A 6509-nucleotide genomic window follows, 5' to 3' on the forward strand; every position below is an offset into this window, starting at 1 on the left:
ATTTTTCCCTATATACTTTCAATATGCAAAATACTTTCAAAATAGCACATGTGTGCATATATAAGCATGTCCAAATGTCTTATTATTTTTTCTCAATTTTTAAAGATTTTTTTTAACCAATTTATTTCCCTATTTCATTCATAAAAAACCAATAATAATTACCAATATTATCATTTATGGTAATTCATTTGTTGGACTCTCTTATTTTATACTAAAATATAGCTAAGATATTTTTGCATATTTTTAATAATTGATTTAATATTTTTAAGGCTAAATTGCATATAATTGTAATATTAGCCCCTTCTAGATTTAATTACGTTTATATCTATAAAAATTAAGTCCAGTATTTTTAATTATATAGTTATGTACTATAAATCATTTTGGCACCTTTAATTTATTTACAGAAATTATTTTATTATTTTTTATAAATCAATATAGGAAAATTGGCTATTTAAATGTTAGCCCCATTTTATTTCGATTATAGCCCAAATTAAACCCCAATTTGAATCCCAAATACCCTGACCCAATTCCCATTCAAACCGACCCACAACCCATTTCCCGGACTCCCATTTAATCCCAGCCGTCAACGGCTCCCATTAATCCTTTCCTAATTAAACCCAAAGACCCCCCAAACCCTTTTCATTCTTCGTAATCTGCCGCCTCTGAAACTCCTCATCTCCCAAATTCTCTCTACAACCCCATCAAACCCTAGCCGCCGCCACCCTAATCCGCCCTAATCCATGGCCTCCCAAGGTCATCGGAGACCTATATCATCCTCCCATGGCTTCTACGTGTTCGTTTCTGTGGTCTTATGACCAGATCCTGAAGGGGTTTTGTCCAGTCTTTTCTCGATGACTGTTCTCCGGTCGTCTTTTACCTTTCTCCGGCCAGCCATGGCTATTCGAGTCAGACTTTTGACTCTCCTTCTTAGATCGATGGTTTTCAAGGCCTTTCTCATCATTTGGGGTTCTTCTGAAACCCCAATCTCTAAGGTTCTTTTGACCTGCTTTAGATCTGTGTTTGCTTTGAAATTCTAAGCATTTTCCTCGACGTTTCTTTTAAAACTATGCTTTCAAAACTCTCTATCTTTTCCGATTAGGGTTTTCTTGTTAAGTTATTTCGAAGCTTTTCTCTGATTTTCTGGACATATTTTGTTGTGTTTGCTTATATCGTTCTTCTACCTGGGTTTGCATGTTAAAAGCCCTAATTTCTTTTGACTATTTATTAGACAAATGCTTGTTTGTTTGAGTTTTGTCTGATTCGCTTGTTTATCCTCTTTTAAAACTCTACTATTGTTGAAAACCCTATGGCTTTGGGTCTGAGACCGTTCGTTTAAGTACATGACTCGATTTGAAGTTCTTTATTTCAAAATCTCTTATTCCTTTGTGTGATTCTTCTGATTCTGGATTTCTACCTTCTCAAAAACTCGATTATGCTCGAAACCCTAAATTTTCAAAGGGGGTTTTCTTCACCTGCTACTGTGAGATCTTCGCATGCTTTGATATTCTATGTTTCTTCACTACTGATTCAATGTGACCTGACCTACATGACTATCATGCTTCGAATATTTGATGTCTGCTAACTTTGTTCTATTATTTCACGTTGTTTCTTTTTGCCAATAGTTTGGCCTCGCATGTCTAGTGTTCGTGCACTCTATTTATATGATGGGTTGCCTTCTTGACTGATCTTCAATTTTGGACTGATTTCAAACCTTTCTTTTGTGAAATTCTGATCTCACTCGTCTGTTAAGTTTAATTGATTCTTTTCCTTGTTTTGCCCTACTCTGAATCCTTTCCCAAAATAAATATATTCCTGTACTTAGACTTGATTACTTACTCAATTGTTTTACTACTTCTTTTATGGCAACTATCAGTCTACTTACAAATTGATTTCCTTCCTTATTCTAAGCCTGTCACTGCCCGTTAAGCAACAACAACAACAACCACAACAACAACAACCCAGTAAAATCCCACAAGTTGGGTCTGGGGAGGGTAGTATGTACGCAGACCTTACCCCTACCCCGAAGGCGTAGAGAGGTTGTTTCCGAAAGACCCTCGGCTCAACAACCCGTTAAGCAAGTGATCCCTTAATTAAAGGCAATCACCTGTATAATTGATTCTGAATTGTGATTATTTCCATGTTTGTAGCTTATTACTTCTCTTTTACTCGTTTTCAAAAAGCTATAAATACCCTGTACTTCTCCTCTTTTAAAACACGAACAATTTTAAGTTAAAAACACACACTTACACTCAAAAACTCTCTCTCTTGCTTTACTGCTACTTGTGCTACTGTCTGTTTAGCAGGCTGAAAGCCAAGGCTAGATTTTGGAGTCCTGCTTACTTTTCTATACTGCACTTTGCTTCTCTGACTGGTATGTTCTAACTAATTTTCAGCATCAACAACAACATATTTCTTTACTGTTTCTTTCATTCTTGTTTGTCTCCTGTTTGTATTTAACTAAGTTCCATTATTAAGCATGCTGTATTCTGCCTTTTCTGTTCTGAATTAATGTTTCTGTTACTTACTTATCATGGCCTGTGAACCTTAAATCCCCATCCCCAATGTGTTTGGTATCTATGTTTGGTATGGGGCATGGCAACATTGAACATTGTTGTCCATGACCCAAACTTGATCCCCCTGGGATCATAACCTCCATGTTTTCTCTAGTTGTTGCGTGTTCTGGTTGGCTTATAGGCATGCCAGCATCTTCTATTGCTGTGCATGCCCAAAGCCGACCCTTGCCTAAGTACATAGGCTCCTTGCAATGAATTCCCAACCCCTGACCCCCTTGTATGAAGTTATCAACTTTGTATTTTACTAATTACTACCACCCTTTACCCCTCTCCTTTACCCCTCAGTTTTAAAACTCTATTCCTGCACTTCCACTCTACTCTTAGACTTAGGTTCTGCCCTTCTTGTGTAAGCCTTGCCTTGGGATCCATGAGTTCCTTCTAAAGTTGGACACATAAGGGCTGGCATTTCCACACTGCACTCGTCTCTGTTCTGGTTATGTAACTTGGGTGTGAGCAATGCCCGGGGTCCTCTTGAGATCCTTAGGGAACTTTGACACACTCAAGTCTGAGAAAGGCATTGGATCAATGGCATTTGAGGTAGTTTATTCCATAACTCAGAGAGGAAGCCAAGAATCAGGCTTCCTCTGGTTGTAATTTTTCTTAGTACTTTTCTAATGTAATTCATTACTGGGTCTGTAATAATTTCTGTAATAAAACTGGGGTTGGCTAGTGGAAAGGGTTGGGAATTATGCATGCTTGAGGGTAGATATCATGCCTATAGGACCTAAGATCTGCATGTTTAATTCTGAAATTTAGAAATCATGCCTATAGGAACTAAAAATGGCCACAATAGAAATCATGTCTATAGGATCTGTTGTTTTAGATTATGCATGTTTAACTCTGCGCTTTAGATACCATGTTATTAGGATCTAAATGGTTAAAATCAGTTATCATTTAAATGAGTACCTCTTTGTAGAAATCATGCCTATAGGGATTCCCAAAGTAAGTAAAAAAAATCTGGTTCGTTTCTATTCACGTTTAATGTTAGATATCATGTTCATAGGGTTTAAAATCAGCAGTAGTAGATACCATCGCCTGCAGAATCTGAGACTAGTCAGTTTTAAAATCAGCTTATTCTGAATCAGTTTTAAATAATCTAATTTCCTTATTTAACGAGGTCTAGCAAGCATGCCTATAGGGTCTCAAACCATTCGTTTAAAAGTTGTTTTGCTTTGCTACACTTCTAAATCAGTAAGTAGATACTATGTTCCTAAGAGCTCACCCAAACACTTAGGCAAGCCTTAGGGTAATAACAATAAAATTGAATCCGCCTTTTTTGAAATTGCTACAAGCAGCAGGTAGGCCTGATTCGGACTTCTTATCTGAGTTAGGTATTAAGCTAGTCTGCTTCAACAATTGAACTCCCCTCGTCTTTAGTATTTTTAATCAGACCTTAAATGTATGTGCAAGTCGTGCTATTTATGTGTTTGTTTGAAGAGGTATACATGAGCCTTTACTTGTTTACATGTTTCCCTTAACATGCAGTGTTATTTGGTTTTTATGTCGCCTTAGATTTTTACCTTTTGAAACCAAAATCAGCCTAATATCCCTCCCCTTTAGGAATAGTAGTCCTAAATTCCTCTGGCATATAGGAATGGGACGGGCAATAGCATGCAATAGCGATCGAGACCAATCCGCGCTTTAGTACTTTAAACGGGGTGGGAAAGGGTAGATATGGATATGATGTTCGGTGCGCTAATCACTACCCGTACGAGGCTCGGTATTCACTGTTAGAGCGCACATGTTGTGATTTGACTTGGGTGGCCCAGAAGCTGAGGCATTACTTCTGTGCCTATACTACATATCTCATATCAAGGATGGATCCTTGAAGTACATCTTCCAGAAGCCTATGCCCACTGGCAAGCTAGCCAAGTGGCAAATCCTGTTAAGTGAATTTGACATTGTCTACGTAACTCAGAAGGCAATCAAGGGACAGGCACTAGCAGATCACCATGCTGAAAATCCCATAGATGGAGAATACGAACCCCTGAAAATGTATTTTCCTAAGAGGTATCATTCATAGGAGAAGATATTGCAGAATCCTACGATGGTTGGAGAATGTTTTTCGATGGAGCAGCAAATTTTCAAAGGAGTTGGCATAGGAGCAGTCCTAGTATCAGAAACAGGTCAGCATTATCCGGTGTCTGCCAAGCTCAGGTTCCCGTGCACCAACAACATGGACGAATATGAAGCTTGCATCCTAGGGCTCAAAATGGCCATTGACATGAACATTCAAGAGTGTCTAGTGATTGGGGATTTGGACCTACTCATACATCAGGTGCGAGAAGAATGGGCAACCAAGAACTCCAAGATACTCCCGTATCTGCATCAGTACAGGAATTGAGAAAGTGGTTCACAAAGATAGAATTCCGACATGTTCCTAGGATCCAGAGTGAATTCGCCGATGCATTGGCTACCCAGTCATCCATGATACAGCATCCAGACAAGAATTTCATTGATCCCATTCCAGTAAAGATCTATGATCAGCCAGCTTATTGTGCCCATGTCGAAGAGGAAGTAGACGGAAAGCCCTGGTTTCATGATATCAAGAAATATTTGGCGCAAGGAGAGTACCCAGAGCTTGCCAATCATACTCAGAAACGCACACTGCGGAGATTGTCCAACAACTTCATTCACAGCGGAGGAATCCTGTATTGGAGGTCTCCTGATTTGGGACTACGAAGGTGTGTTGACGCAAAGGAAGCATCCAAACTGCTAGAAGAAATTCATGCTGGGACCTGCGGTCCACATATGAATGGTTTTGTTTTAGCAAAGAAGATACTCCGGGCTGGTTACTTTTGGATGACTATGGAAACAGACTGCATCCAGTATACCCGGAAATGCCACCGCTGCCAAATACATGCAGACATGATAAAGGTACCTCCAAATGAGCTTAATGCAACAAGCTCGCCGTGGCTGTTCGCCGTGGGGAATGGACGTTATCGGACCAATCAAGCCTGTCGGTTCTACGGACACAGGTTCATCCTAAGGGCAATTGACTACTTCACCAAGTGGGTCGAAGCAGCATCTTACAGGGCAGTGACTAAGAAAGTCGTGGCAGACTTTGTCCGCGACCGCATTGTTTGCCGATTCGGGATTCCACAATCACAATCGTTACTGATAATGACTCCAATCTCAACAGCGACTTGATGAAAGCTATGTGTGAAACCATCAAGATCAGACACAAGAATTCTACAGCCTACAGGCCTCAAATGAATAGAGCCGTAGAAGCCGCCAATAAGAACATCAAGAAAATATTGAGAAAGATGATAGAGAAGCATAAGCAGTGGCACGAGAAGTTATCATTCGCTCTGTTAGGATATCGCACCACAGTTCGCAGATCAACTGGGGCAACCCCCTATATGCTGGTATATGGTACAGATGTCATTATTCCCGCCGAAGTAGAAATTCCTTCCTTAAGGATCATACGGGAAGTTGAGCTCGACGATGCAGAATGGGTGAAGAGTCGTTACGAGCAGCTAGCTCTTATAGATGGAAAAAGAATGAACGCAGTGTGTCATGGTCAACTATATCAGAACAGAATGTCCAAAGCCTTCAACAAGAGAGTCAAGCCGAGACAATTCACACCGGGGCAGTTGGTATTAAAGAAAAAATTTCTGCACCAAGACGAGGCCAAAGGGAAGTTCTCTCCCAACTGGCAGGGTCCGTACATGGTTCACCGAGTTTTGACAAGAGGAGCCCTCATACTTGCAGAAATGGACGGGGAAGACTGGCCAAAGCCGATTAATTCAGATGCAGTCAAGCGTTACTATGTGTAATCTTTATGCTTTCCTCCATGACGTAAATTGAACTACGCCTGACCTGATTCCCGTTTAAGAGGGGATACGTAGACAGCCCTATGGGTTCGGTCAAAACTCAATAAAATTTTCATTTCCCCCCCCCCCTCCCCCCCTCCCCCCCCCCTCCCCCGCTATT

This window comes from Nicotiana attenuata, chromosome 5, assembly GCF_001879085.1.
Source record: "Nicotiana attenuata strain UT chromosome 5, NIATTr2, whole genome shotgun sequence".
Lineage (NCBI taxonomy): Eukaryota > Viridiplantae > Streptophyta > Magnoliopsida > Solanales > Solanaceae > Nicotiana > Nicotiana attenuata.